The following is a 15,827-nucleotide window of genomic DNA, read 5'->3' as shown; positions in this document are numbered from 1 at the left end:
TAACTAATTTAACATTTAATTAATATGTATTTAAAGCAGGTCTATATAAAATTATTTTTTTAACATATATAAAATTTATAAATAACATGGAAAAAATAATCTTTCCAATTTCATAGGGTAGCTTTGAATCAGTGAGAAAGTAGTTATAAATATGATATAACTAATGTTGGCCCAGGGTTATCTGTTCTATTTAAATCTATTTTTTATATAGGGACTAGTTTTTAATATTAAAATTTTAAACCATTCCCTCTTTTTAATTATTTTTACTTACAACAAGAAAAGTAGAAATACTGCATAGGATTATTTTGATAAGTGGAAAGCATGGAAATTCCTATTATTTTTTCTGATACAGAGTGGATGGTTAATAAACAAATAATCTAAATTACAGTTCTGACAGCACCCTGCCCTGTGAGAGAAGGAAAGTTTACATATGTTGTTGACAATGCTCTTCTATCCTACAAGTTAAACATTGTTTCCAATGCTGCTTATTAACACTGCCCGCTTACTAATGAGGAAACTGAAGCTGGGGAAGGTAATGACTTGTCTAAAACCACATAGCTAGTAACAAAATAGGACCCAGTCCCATTGTGTACTTTCACATTCCATCAACTATAAAGTTTACATTACAAAATATTTTCCCTCCCTTTTCCAAATAAAGACCTGATATTTCAGTTAATTTAAGGATTTTGTTAATTTTCTATGGACTCAGAAATTTCTAAATTTCTTAGAAACTTCAGACTGTTATAAGTACAGTAGTGCCATTTGTAAATGGTTCCAAACAAATTACTTTCTATTTTTTTAGATAGAGCTTATTTCTAAATTGGTAGCTGCCTAGGTCATGCTAAAGTTGTTTGAAAATTCTAAACTCTATTATACTGAAATATTTTCTAAAAATTTATAAAATTACCAGTCTGTTTCCAAGCCTTGCTATGTTAACATCTCTCTCTTTTAAAAATCTATTTATTATCATCTGAGCCTATAATCTATCTCCATTAACCCTATACCCAAGGGAGGAGGGGACAACTTTATTTCTGGTTCACCCTAACCATGAGAATATAGTCCTTGCAATTCAGTTCAGTCGCTCAGTCGTGTCCAACTCTTTGTGACCCCATGAATCGCAGCACATCAGGCCTCCCTGTCCATCACCAACTCCCGGAGTTCACCCAAACTCATGTCCATCGAGTCAGTGATACTATCCAGCCATCTCATCCTCTATCGGCCCTTCTCCTCCTGCCCCCAATCCCTCCCAGCATCAGTATCAGAGTCTTTTCCAATCAGTCAACTCTTCGCATGAGGTAGCCAAAGTACTGGAGTTTCAGCTTTAGTATCATTCCTTCCAAAGAAATCCCAGGGCTGATCTCCTTCAGAATGGACTGGTTGGATCTCCTTGCAGTCCAAGGGACTCTCAAGAGTCTTCTCCAGCACCATAGTTCAAAAGCATCAATTCTTTGGTGCTCAGCCTTCTTCACAGTCCAACTCTCACATCCATACATGACCACAGGAAAAACCATAGCCTTGACTAGATGGACCTTAGTTGGCAAAGTAATGTCTCTGCTTTTGAATATGCTATCTGGGTTGGTCATAACTTTTCTTCCAAGGAGTAAGGGTCTTTTAATTTCATGGCTGCAGTCACCATCTGCAGTGATTTTGGAGCCCCACAAAATAAAGTTTGACCGTTTCTACTGTGTCCCAATCTGTTTCCCATGGAGTCCTTTAGGGTCCCCCCTTTTTTTAGTTAGCTATTCATCTTTGGCTGTGTTGGGTATTCGTTGCTGCCTGGGCTTTTCTCTAGTTGCACTGATCAGAGACTACTCTATAGTTTCAGTGGCTTCTCTTGCTGCAGAGAATGGGCTGCAGGGTGAGCAGGCTTCAGTAGTTGCACTCTTGGGCTCTGAAGCACAGGCTCAATGGTTGTGGCACACAGGCTTAGTTGCTTCATGGAATGCAGGAACCTTCTGGGATCGGGGACTGAATCCTTGTCTCCTGCCTTGGCAGGCAGATTCTTTACCACTGAGCCACCAGGGAAGCACAGCATCTCTTTTCAAATGTGATCTGTTCGCCATTTTAAAATTCCTGCTATAAGGATTATTTTTTCAAGGCAATAATAGTCTGAGTCAAGTAGCCAGTGAAGAGTGTTTACTCAGTGAAAAAGTTAACTTTTACTCTGAGAAGGGCATGTGGTTCAGAAAAATTCAGAAGTGAAGCAACTAAAGACAGCTTTTTAAGTAAGAACTGCAAACTCAAATTACTCTTTATTCCATCAAAGGATCAGTCTTGTTCTATGCCACTATATGCAATAGCTATTTAGACTGTCTTGAAATGCAGAATTAGTTGTTTTGTCCGTTTGTCATCAGTTGTATTTTCAGTTAAAGTAGAGAGGCTTTCTATGCTTGTCTGTAAATATTTTTAGGATCAGCTTTCCAAAACCCAACTGGACAGTCACAACAAATGTCAGATTTTATTGAAAAGCAAGGTGACCCACCCCAATTACCCTGGTTATCCCTTCATAATGAATATATCCTACTTTTATGAACTTTTCCCTTATGTCTACTTCAGTGAATTTAAAAATTAATTTATGGTCTCAATTTTCTTCTAATTGCTTTGACTGTGGAAAACTGGCATATTAAATTCTAGACCAGCAACCACAAGGATCCCCTATAAACTTGTTAGGAAAGTAAATTCTGGAAATTAACACACTGTAAATCGACTATGCTTCAATAAAATCAAAATAAATCATCTGAAGAAAAAAAGAAAAAAAAGAAAGTAAATTCTCTGGCTCCATCCCAGCTCTATTGCATCAGAACCTATGGGGGTGGTACCCAACAATCTCATTTACCAAGCCATTCAGGAGATTCTGATAGAATCCATCTGAGAAATGCTGGCATATGAGAAATATGTGCTGTTTATTATACTTAATGGACAGGCAGACACGGAAGTGAGGGAATATATCAAATTAAAAAATAAGGAGTGGCCCAAGTGCTTTGACTCTAAATGGATACAGAACAAGCACAGCCATGGATGAGCCTCATGAACTGGTTCTGTTCAGACACGGATGAACTGGCCCTTTCTTCTGCTTGGTTTCTATGGGCTTACGTTAGTGTAAAATCCCAAGTACGTTTTCCGTAGGCAGATCTGTAATAAACTGGTTCTGTTCAGATATGTATGAACTGGCCCTTTCTTCTGCTTGGTTTCCATGGGCTTACGTTAGTGTCAAACCCCAAGGACATCTGCCATAGGCAGATTTGTAAATTTTTCAGCATATGGGAAACTGTTGAGAAAGAAGTAGGCTTGACCACTGCCTGCTAATCACTTCCCAGCCTGGATTACACAATATGCAGTCTGTCTGTGCACATGCTTCTGTCATGTGGCAAACAGGGACAAAAAAAAAAAGTAATATATAAATGCTGCTGTTTAGTCACTAAGTTGTGTCTGACTCTTTGCGACTCCATGGACTGTAGCTTGCCATGCTCTTCTGTCTGTGGGATTTTGCAAGCAAGATTGCTGGAGTGGGTTGCCATTTCTCTCTCCAGGGGGATCTTCTCAACCCAGAGATTGAACCTGCATCTTCCCAGTAAATAAAGCCCAATAAATAAATATATGTGTATAAACAAATACATTTATATGAATATATTTGCATAAATAAGTACATTATATAAATAAAGGTATTTATATAAATAAATATGTATAATATACATTTTAAAAAGTCATTTTTGGTAATGTTTTACTAAAGTAACAAAGTGATCATTTTTAGAAAAAGCAAAACATTTTTGGCCTTCCTTTTATTTTTTGTAAGACTTTGAATCGTTTTTTAGTTTAATTGAGGGAACCAGGATACTAGATATAATTTTTCAAAGCCTGAGGGTTTATAGGGTTTTAATCTGACTCAGAATTCTCTACTTGCATATCTTCCAGGTATCTTAAAATAAACATACACAAATAGAATTTCATGACCATGACTCTGCTTTTCCTCCTCCTGAAACTATGGTCTCAATTAATATTAGTATCCACCTACCTAATCTAGAGATCTGAGAGGTATCTTCTCATATCAGTCTGTCAACCTGTTTTGTATCTGCTTTCCAAATACCTGCCAAGCTTATCTTCCCCTGACTATAGCAGAGCTACCAATTTTGCTCAGATTCACTATGTCATACTCAGACTTCTCAGCAGTTTTCTTGCTGAGAAAGTGAGAGCTCTGCTCTTCACGTGGAGCTATCTTTCACACAACAGTGAAAAGGAGCTTTCTGAACAGAGCACCTGGTGAGGTTATTTCCTTCCATTTTAAACTCCTCAGTTGGCTATTTAGTTAAAAACCATAAGCCTTCATGATCTGGTTCTGCTTACCTTTCCAGACACAGGTTAACCTTTTCTGTGCTACAGACTTATTACTTGTCACTTTCAGAATGGGATGTCCTTTTACCCCACCTTCTTGTCTGAACAGGCTATTTGCTTTTGCCTGAAATGCAGCCAGCCTGTCTTCTCTTCCTCCCCCGACACCCGATGGCTAACTCCTAAATTTTTTTTTTATCCCTCACATCTTTTCAGCAGCTAACAGCTTCTTTCTGTATATTCCCAAAGCACCTTTATATAACTGTATCCATAATTATAGCACATCACATTGTGTTAAAATTATCTGATCCTATATGTAAGACAGTTGAAAAAGGGGGACTGTTTCTTTTTCTCTCTGAATCTATAGTATTTACAACACATTATATGTATTAAATACAGGTTGAAAAAATAAACAACTATGGCAAAGAGGGAATGGCAACAATAAGTGTCTCACTTAAAGATCAAATTAGAGGGCTTTAGTAGTACTTTCTAGTGTAAAAAAAGATAGAGATAAAAGGTTCACAGACCCAGGCCAGTACTTCCTAGCATCCTAATTTTGGTGCCCAGGAATTACCAGATTTAGTGTAAATATCCTCAGTATACAAGTCTGATGAAACCATATGTTGAAAAGCACTTTATTTTATATACCTGGAAAACAAAACTGTGCCCTAAATTTGAATAAAAATGTATTTTGAATGCTCTTATACTTGATGCCTTTGATATTTCTATTAAATTATGAAAAAATGTATGTAAAAATCAATAAATAAAAAATCTCAATTAAAATAGAGTTGGTAGGCCAGAAGGTGAAGCTTTCACATTCTATGATGATAGCTCAGCCCAAGGAAAGACTTCTTCTTGCCTGGCAAGAGTTCAGCCAATGAAAGGCTGTCACAACTCAGCTAATGGAAAGGCGCTATACTTCAGAACTCTCAGTTCCTCCAGTGGATTCTTTGTTTACTATTGCCTTCCTAACTTCCTTTCCCCCTCTTAAGAAGAGTTTTTTTCATTGAGGGAGAGGGCTGTGACAGGTGGAACGGTGGCAAAGAGTCTGTCTGCCAGTGCAGGAGATGCAAGAGATGCGGGTTGATCCGAGGGTCGAGAAGATCCCTTGGAGTAGGAAGTGGCACCCCACTCCAAAATTCTTGCCTGGAAAATTCCATGGGCAGAGGAGCCTGGCAGAGCACAGTCAATGGGGCTGCAAAGAGCCAGGCACGACTGAGCCCTCTGAGCAGTGTCATAGCTGTAAACCTGGATTTGCAATTCTTTGCTGATCTTGAATAAAACCATTTTTTGGCAGAAGAACTAACTGGCAGTCTACTTATTTTAGGTAAACATAAGAAATGCCTGTTAGTGAATTTTCAGTTTGAAATTCAGAATCAATTTTAATTAATCTTGGTTTTCATGAATACTACCCATCAATGGTTTCTGTCATATTCAGCAATGTTTTCTTCCTAGTACAAATTCTTTTTCATTGTTTTTCTATTGTTCATAAAAACAATAGAAAGATATTTTCAGAAATTACCAAAGTTTGTAAAACATGACAGTTAAACTCAACTTAGTTAAAAAAAAACACACACACACACACAACTAACTTGGGTTATCCTAAAATGTAGCAGGGTAACAAGTCCGAAGAGACATATTATCAATTAGAGCTTGTATGTGTCAGAGCACATGTAATATTGTGCTTTTTTCATCAGCGAGGCTCATCAGTATTAGCTACTGGAACTTTGTAAAATAATTCAGAAATGTTTATTATTGAGATATTCTGGAATAGCATATTTAAAATGCCTACAGTGTGCCCAGCACCTAGTAGGCATTTAATAAATGGTAGCCATTATTTCCATCAACAGCTTCCTGTGTGAAAAGCAATTAGGAGCTTGTTTTTAGCCTCGAAATTTACGGAAAAACCGCCTCCTCCGCTTAAAAAGGAGAATAAGGCTTAAACCTCACTTATGCAATCAAAGATGGATGCTCATTTCTCCTTCTTTCTGTCATACAGAGGTTATGCTTAGATTTCCACAAGAATACAAAATACCGCTTTTCTTTTTCTATAAAAAGGAAAAGACAGCTTTTAAGTCCTCTGCCGTTGTTCTCACTACCTTTCTTGCTTTTTGCTTGTCTGTTTTGCTTTTCATTCTGAATGCATTCTGCATCAAAATTTGAAAACAGAGTTTGTATTACAATGTCCCAGTTCCACATTTCAATTCAGAAACTTACATTACCTTTTCTTTTCACCCCAATCTCAGTTAGCCTGAGAAGCCTCTTGAACATAGTAATTGCCCCTGTCTTTCGTCATCTCAGCCCATGAAAGGTGTTTTCTAGAAAGAAACTTGGGGAGACATTGCAGACTTTCGGGTCTGACTCAAGTCTATGAAGCAACGGGAGAAATGGACTGCAATCCCCTTTTTAAAGGGCTTCAGTGTTAACTTCACTTTTTTTTTCTTTTTTGAAAGATTATAATTCCCTCCTTGAACCAGATTCGAGTAAAAGTATAAATTTATTCATTCCAAAGGCATATGTAAGCAATTTGGGGTTATATGTAACTTAGATTGCTGATTTTTATCTCTTAGTATATGTTATTGGGACTCAAAACATTTACTTTAGCATTTCAAAAAAATGTTTTCATTAGTGCAAGATCAGTACTTGGCAAAATCACTATTCCTCATTTTATGCAGTGTGGAAAAATGAAGGGGTTTTTGAAAAAAAAATTTGCCAACATTTACGGATTTTTCAAATAAACAAACACTAAATACTGGATCATTTAAGAGCCCTTTTTTTCTGTAATTTTAAGGTATTCTTTTGAAAAGTCTACATATAGGACTACGCCCATTGCTCCTCCTTTTATAAATTCTTTTATATTTTCCATTTTTCAAGCAAGACTGAACTTTTTCCCCAGTGATTTTAGAGACAAAAGACAAAATTTTCTCTTCTTCAAAAATTACATTCTGATTATCCTCTGCACGTTTGAATATTGTTTTTCTCACTCCACTCCATCCTAGAGATATTTTGTCCATTCTTTTCTTTGTCCTGTGGGATAGGGTAGGGTTTTTTTCTTTATTTCAATGTTTTATTATTCCAACTGCTGTCCCGCCACTTTCAGAGTAGAAGCATTTTTCTTTGGAAACACATATCTGCTTCTTTGTTTGTTTTAGCTTAGGGGTCTGTAAAAAAGACTTCACTGCTTAGTCAGCTGCCCAATTCCAGGGTTAAATTCCAGGAGGATGGCAGACTATAATATGCAGCCATTAACTCTTCACGGCTATGCTCAAAGAAAGAGCATGAACCGCAGTAGCCTGGCAAAAACCCTGCGTGGCAGATCCGTTTTTATACAGAAACGAAAGGCATTTGTGGCTCTCATATACCATTTTGCTTGTCAGAAGCAAAAAAAAAAGTTTGAGCAAAGGAGATAATATCACTCTCTTAAACAACCACTGTGTTCCTTTGAATTGGCTACCACAAACATCAGCAAAGTCAGAACACCCTGTAGAGGAATTACTGGTATGTGTAGTCTATTGGTAACAAGGAACAAAACCTAATTTTGAATTGTAGAACATTTGGCTATCTTAAATTACAAAGAGCAATGCCTAGAGAACATTGGGTTGTCTTATTGATGTTTCCTGTCAATAACTAGGTCAAATATGTATCAATGTTTTGGTCAAGTAGACAGTGGTGCCTATTTTTCTTTTTCTTTTCTTTTCTTTCTTTATTTTCGGCTGTGCTGGGTCTTAGTTGCTGCTCACTGGCTCTCTCTAGTTGCCGTGAGCCCAGGCTGCTCTTTGATGTGGGGCGGGGGCTTCTCACTGAGATGACTTACCTTGTTGCGGAGCACAGGCTCCACGTACACGAGCTTCAGTAGTTGTGGCTCTCAGGCTTAGCTGCCCTGCTGCCTGTGGGATCTTCCCGGACCAGAGATGGAGTCCGTGTCCCCTGTACCGGCAGGCACATTCTTAACCACTGGACCACCACAGAAGTCCCCCTATTTTTCTTTTAAGGAAAAAATGTTAGGTTACTTGGGAAAATGTAGAACTGTAATGGAGTCTAAAGTTGAAAGCAAACAGATCCCAGATCCCACCTTTGCTTTGGAGAAGGCCAGAACCAAAAGTTGTGCAAGAAGCCAGGTTTACGTTCTGTGCCTGCTCCCTCATGGTGCCACCTCTATCCCCAGAGACCATCTGAAATACTCTGAAGATCAGTCTTTCCCAGCCGTTTGTCCTCGTGGCTCCATGATTACTCAGACATCTGTCTCTAGTCTTCCTTCCTCTTTTCTCAGGTCCAGCTCTCTGAGTCTTATGCCCTGATGGTGAATTGGATTGTCAAATCTCTTCTCTTCTAATCAGGAGAGAAAGTCATGAGCCACCTTCTCCAGCCTGAAAATATATATCCAGTGTATATTTGAACAAGAGTATACAGTTGATCAACCATATCTCATAGATTATGATCAAAATGTAATCTTATATCTGTCTTCTGCAATTATTGAAAATTGATTAAGGATAGAGGAGAGCTAATTTCTCCTGATCTTTACTAAGAAAAATTATTAAAAAGTTGGAACAAAGGCAAGAGGATTTTTACGTTTTATCTGTGTCATATTGCTGTATCATTTCACAGAGCTAACCAAGGATTACTTAATTTTCTAGGAGAATAGGTTATGTTCTGTTACTGTTGATTAGGACCTACATTTTAACTCTTATTTTTGTCTAGTAGAGATCTGAATGATTTCTGATGGAAAAAAAAAATTAACCAAAGGTTATGGTTGTCTTGCCCTGCAGGAGTTTAGCCATTTCAGTTTCTAATCTCACCGTCTCCAAATATTCTCTTCTTATTCAGTTCCCACAAATATTCAGTTTCTCAAATGCTCACTGAACCAACATTAGCTTCCTTCTGGCTCTCATCAACAAGTTATATAAATGTTAATGTGCTTCTTCTGTGCTTATATAGTTACAGTTTTATCTTTCAAAAATGATACCTGACCATCCTAAATGAAGTCTTAGATAGACATATCTTTCCTGGTCATGCTCAGAAAATAAAATCCTATAGTCACTTTTGGTTAAAAAAAAAAAAACAAAACCAGTTTCAATTCAGTAACTAGAATGTCTCATCTTGTTTTGTTTTTTTGTTTGTTTGTTTTTAAATGGTTTCAAATCAGTAACTAGAATGTCCCATCTTGTTTAATTGTTAAAACTCTGGACTCTGCCTTCTCTGGCCCAGGTTACTCTCAGGACAAAAATCTGCAAGAGAAAAGATGAACGTGATTGTCTCACTCTATTGTCTTTCTGCTCACCAGGTGAGTTGCAGTTGGGGATCCCATGAGGGCCAAAGGTGAGTGGAGGGCATGGAGAGAGGAAAGGCAATCCACCAGGCCCTGCTTGGCTCAGTGCCTCCGTGCTCTTAACCCAAGCCTGACAGTTGATAATCATAACATCTCTACTAAGCCCTTCTCTCAAGCAGGGCTCTTGAAAAGGCAGATAAAATTTGCTGGATTCCTTCATCATCGCCTGGGCAACCAAGAGATCTGTAACCAAGCAGGACCCTGTGGGGCCTTCCTGGAACAGACCTGTCCCTCATACCTTCTGCTTTAGCTCTTCTCTGAAGTATCTAGATAATAGTGTCTGATGCACATTTCCTGAGCTGTTTTACAGTGTGAAAAAACTCCACCAGATGGAAGAAATTAACTCTTTGATGACTATGAGTACACAGCCCACAGACCTACTGAAGACTGAGGATGGATAAAGTTAACCCCTGTCACAGGACCCTGTTACCACATCATCAGTCAGCCAGAGAACTGGGCACAAGCTGATCATATACCCTGGGACTTCCCTCCTTCACCTTCTGTTTATTTTTTTAATTTTGGCTGCGCTGGGTCTGTTGTGGTACTTGGGCTTTCTCTGCCTGTGGTGGATGGGGGCTTCTTGACACCTTGTGTTTAGAAATGCTTGGCTGAAACCCACCTGGGAGTTCAGGTGCTTTGAGCACTAGCTAATCTGGACTCCCTGAGATAAATGCTGCACTTTCCTTCACCGCAACCAGTAGACTGGCTTTACTGTGTGCAGCTGAGCCAGTCCAAGTATGGTTCACTAACAGATCCGCATGAGTCTCTTTCTGCAAAAGATCTCAGTCTGCTCCAGAGGGCTCTGCTGGGCAAGACCTGGTACAGCCCATGCTATCAGTCCCTGAGAATGCACATCTTTGCCCCACAAAACTCTGGGAATCCGGATGATCCTGTAGGTGCAGTCTTTCCCTGCCTCCCTTCCCAAGTAGTCAATGCCTTCTCTCACCGTCTGGATGTCCCAGGTGGAACTCAGGCCCCTGTCCAGAACCACAGTAAGTTTTCTCATGTGTGTATCAGGCCCTGGGACTCTGTCTCCCAACTTAGAGAACACAGTTTTCTGAGTGGTTGTCTCTAAGCTTGTGATGAAAAGTTTACACCTCCCACTCAAGGTGAAAGGGGGGTTAGGTCTCTCTAAAGTAATCTCTTCATCAATTCAACTCCTGCCCACTCTCTAAATTCTTGTTATGGTGCCCAATTGATGGAAGGGATCAAGGGCTGAGGAGTACCTCTGAGGTTCATTTCTTTTGTAAACCCACATTTGGGGGTGGGGGGAGTGGGGTGTGTGTGTGTGTGTGTGTGTGTGTTGGGGGACATGTCTCAGTCTTCCTGTGCCTCAGTATTCTGGTTTTTGTCTCACTCAAACTGAGTTAGAAGGAATCTCATTTTAATTTCCTGTTTCATTTACATTTAAATTTACTAGAAATAATCAAACACAGGTGGGAAACACCTGTCAGGAGAAGTGTTGGGATTGAAGCACACTCAATAAGCAATTACCTATTCAATCTAGAAGTGAAAATGAGTTTGAAATAAAAGCAGAAGCTTTAAGGATATGGCCATCATTCAACAAAAGTCATATATTTGCTCTTCGTACACATATGATGACAATACATGTACATTAAAAACCCATATTTGGAGACTTCCCTGGTGGTCCAGTGGCTAAGGCTCCTGCCTCCCAATGTCAGGGGCCTGGGTTCCATCCCTGGTCAGGGAATTAGATCTTACATGCTATGACTAAAAATGCCACAGGCCACAACGAAGATCAAAGATCCCACACACTGCAGCTAAGACCCAGCACAGCCAAAAAAAAAAAAAAAAAAAAAAAAACACCCCACAACTAACCATATTTGCCATGGGCTTGGGATGGGATGGTACCTGCAATTATACCTCCATCTCCTCAACTTTCATTTGTTATTTATTTAATGATTCAAGTCAGGCATTGTGCTAAGTGAGGGGTTATATGGTGGTGAATTAAACATTTGTGCCCCAACTTTCTAGAAGCTATACGAAGCTGCATGTATGTCAGATTTTATCACATTCTCATCTTCTCCTCTTCACTCACCTTTCACTTATAGAACTCTTAAGGGACTGAATGGGTTTTCACAAGGTTCTGACTTTTCCCCTAAACACACCTTTGCCTTTCCTCTTATTGTGCTTTCTTTGGAACTATGATTCACACACTGGACTAACCCTGAAAATGATTATATTTTTATATTCTTTCCTTCACATCCTTGGGATTGTACTGGAAAAACACTCACTTTGGAATTAGACCTGGATTTGAAGACCAACTCTACCACTTACTATTAGCTTTATGCTGCTGCTTCTGCTGCTGCTAAGTCGCTTCAGTCGTGTCCGACTCTGTGAGACCCCATAGACGGCAGCCCACCAGGCTCCCCTGTCCCTGGGATTCTCCAGGCAAGAACACTGGAGTGGGTTGCCATTTCCTTCTCCAATGCATGAAAGTGAGAAGTGAAAGTGAAGTCGCTCAGTCGTGCCCGACTCTCAGCGACCCTATGGACTGCAGCCTACTAGGCTCCTCCGTCCATGGGATTTTCCAGGCAAGAGTACTGGAGTGGGGTGCCATTGCCTTCTCTGATTAGCTTTATGACCAATCAGCAATCCCCTGCCATGGAAGAGTGGAATCTTAACCACTGGATTGCCAGGGAAGTCCCTGAAGCTTGCCTTCTTTATCCACGTGCAGGACTAATACTGTCCAGTCTAAGTGTTTGTATTAACTGAGATAATGTCTTCAGAGTGCTTACATGAACTAGATGTTCCCTAAGTGCATTCCTCTAGGATCTTCCTTTCTCTTCATCCTGCTTTTGAGGCACCTCTCCCAACTTGGGTATAGGACTGAGGTTTATAATTTTGTCTCCTACATTCTTAAAACTAAAATTCATTCTTTGTACTTACCATTTAGAGCCTGAGGTTATCCACTCGTTTTACACAGTAGGATAACGGCTATGCTTTTTTTTACTCACATTCTAAGTAACTACTTAAATAACTGTCACCTCACAGACAAAACCAGGCTGCTGTGCTTATTCTTATCTATTCTACTGTACCCCTTTTCCTGATTATTTATGTAGCATGCATGTGACTCACTGATCTTTAGAGATCATTGAATTGCTTCTTAAAATAGAGCAAATAATATGTTTAGCTGTTAATCACAAAGTTAGTCCAGCATTTGTTCAACAAGCCCCTCACGTATGATCATTTCTGACCAATCATTGACTAAGAGCTGTTTCTGAAGGGGAGATAGGAACTATAATATTGTGAATCATGGGACCTCATTTTAAGGGCATGAAACTTGATTGCATCAGTACTTTGCACGTTTCAACTCCAAACCACCCTCATACTCACAAATTGTTAACTTTCACCACACCCCTAGATTAACATCAAATTGATCTAGTTTTTCAACCTCTCATTTCTTATTTTCCACCCAGCTCACCAAGATTCATTGAGCACTTCATGTGGGAAGAACCAGATTCACGTATTCACCTCAGGACTGACGAGATCAATGCCCCTAGATACTGCTCAGTACCACCAGTCATTGAAACAATATATCTCTTCTCACTGACCCTTGGCAGAAACCAGATCCCTCAGAGAAAGGTGAACGGACAACTGCCAAAGGCACTAGAGATTATCTAGTGTCAACTTGAGGTTTGATATTTCCAACTGACTTTTTAAGAAAATCATTGAGACAAAAAAAAATGCATAAGAATCATCTCAAATAAAACCAATAAAAGATGGCTAGTCTGATTAAAGCAAAGGTGAGGGATCTAGCACTCAGCCACTCAAGCCCTTCCTTATCTATTTCTTTAAAATTTTTTTAAAGTTTTATTTATTTTGGCTGTGCTGGGTCTTAATCGTGGGACATGATATCTTCATCACAGCACATAAACTCTTACTTGAGGCATGTAGAATCTAGTTCCCTGACCAGGGATCAAACCCAGGCACCCTGCATTGAAAGTGTGGCATCTTAGCCACTGGATGACCAGGGAAGTCCTTCTCCGAGTTATTTCTGAAGATTTCATATGCTGTGCAGCTCATAGTCTGAATAACACTAATCTAGGTCAACCTCTTCCTTTTGCAGAGGAGGAAACTGAGGCATAGAGATAAGAAAAATCTTACTCAAGATCAAGTAGTGATGAGTGATAGATTTTATTCAAACCCTATTCAGGGTTTTCTGGGTTTTGTTTTGTTGTGATTTATACCATTGTGCTGCTTTGCATGATGGCTAAGTAATGCTTCTGGGCCAGGGCTAGGGCGAGACAAGTGAGGTGTCTAGGGTGCAAAATTTAAGGACACAGTATCTTTTGGGTCTGTACGAGTGCTGACTCTGTACTTGCAGTGCCTTGAGAGGAAATGCTTCTGTAAGTTTTGTGCCTTATAGTTGTCTTTTTTGCCTTCCTAATCCTAAGCCTGCCTCTATACTCTATGTCATGTATATCTGCTATCTCTTGCTTCTTGCCCTCTTTCCTTTGTCTTCCTCATTAGACTATGTATCTTTCATCCTTTAGTTCCCAGAGTTTGCAAGAATAAAAGGATACTCAATAGTGTATTGAATGGACAAATGGCTGGGTGGATCTAAATTCCATCTCTTATGAGTATTTTCCTGATAGCTCAAATCTACCTTGATTTCTTTTCTTTAAAAAGAAAACACACACACACACACACATCTAGTGTCTCCTCTCTCTTTTTTTTTTGTAAGATTTATTTATTCATTTATTTTTGATGATGCTGAGTCTTAGTTGTGGCACACAGGCTTCTCTGTAGGTTTAGGTTCCTGCTGGCATGTGGGATCTTAGTTCCCCTACCAGGGATCAAACCCATAACCCCTGCATTGGGAGGCAGATTCTTAACCACTGGGCACCAGGAAAGTCCCCTATCTTGATTTCTATGTTATCTGAAGTTATAACACATTATCTAAATAACTCAATTTACATTTAATCATGTATATTGACAGAAGTTTTATGTTTTTGTAACTCTTGTGCAGTAATTTTCCAATGTTCTGTCTTCATGCCCAGTTAGATTTTGTTAGTTAAGAGCAAAAGCCAATTTACGTTCTTTGAATTCTCTTAGCAGCTAGCACAAAAGTCTGTGCGTTGGAGCCATGCAGCAAATTATTCTTCATTAGATGAAAGAAAAATGAATGAATGAAGGGCATTTTCTCAGTTGCGAACAGAGCTTATAAAAATTCGGTAGCGGTTTGTAAGCCCTAACTTGCCCACTAAACTAGCTGAGTGATCTTGTATAAATCATTTCACCTCTTTGGCTTCAGTTTCTTTATATGTAAAATGAGGTGGTGGCTTGAGTGATTCTAAAGATAGCATCTTAAGAATCCATGAATTTTGAAATCTGCAGTGGAAAAATTGTATAGAAGATCAGGTATAATTTTGCTACTAAGAATCCACTTGTCATTCTAATACGAATTGCCTAATTGTAGCTGATGGCCCAATGTTTAAGTGCTCAGACAGTCCTGAAATTGTGAACAGGTTGTATGTCAAAAATTAACTTTCAATATACAAAGTATATCATGGTTGAGCTAGCTTTTGAGGTCATTGCCTGGAAATTAAATAACTTGTATATAGAACTAATAATATTCCAATATACATATTCACTGATAGCATTATTTCTATGGGAAAATGCATTCATAATTCTAACAAGAACAAAGTTCCTCAAGTTAGTGCATTGAGAAGAAGGAGAATAAAAAGGGATATTCTGTTTCTGTGACTTTAACTACAGTACTTAAAAAAAAAATCAAACATTACACCTTCAACCTTCTATCTTGATCATTAGCATATAACAAGGTCAAATTGAGTATTTTATTATTTCAAGATGGTAATACAGATTTTTCACAATAGCCGATTATATCATTACGTTCTCTTTTAGCTATTTTCAGTATTTACTTTTTCTTCTATAAAACAAATGCAAGATAGAAAATAGCTTGTTAAAATTTCTTTAAAGAAAGTAATCTTCCAAGATACTCCCTGAAATGATTTAATTCTTTCCTTACTTGCTTTTTCCACAGTGTATTTAATGTAAGTGTCAATGTTAAAAAAAAAATAAAAGCCATGGAAAGTCCCTAAGTGAATGATGTCTGTTTGGTGACTAAATTAACCATGTGAGGAAACATTTTCTTTAGGAGCAGTATATAGTTTCATGAGGAATTATTTGG

The sequence above is a fragment of the Ovis aries genome, chromosome 3, assembly GCF_016772045.2.
Source record: "Ovis aries strain OAR_USU_Benz2616 breed Rambouillet chromosome 3, ARS-UI_Ramb_v3.0, whole genome shotgun sequence".
Lineage (NCBI taxonomy): Eukaryota > Metazoa > Chordata > Mammalia > Artiodactyla > Bovidae > Ovis > Ovis aries.
Note: the sequence above shows the minus strand (reverse complement) of the source record.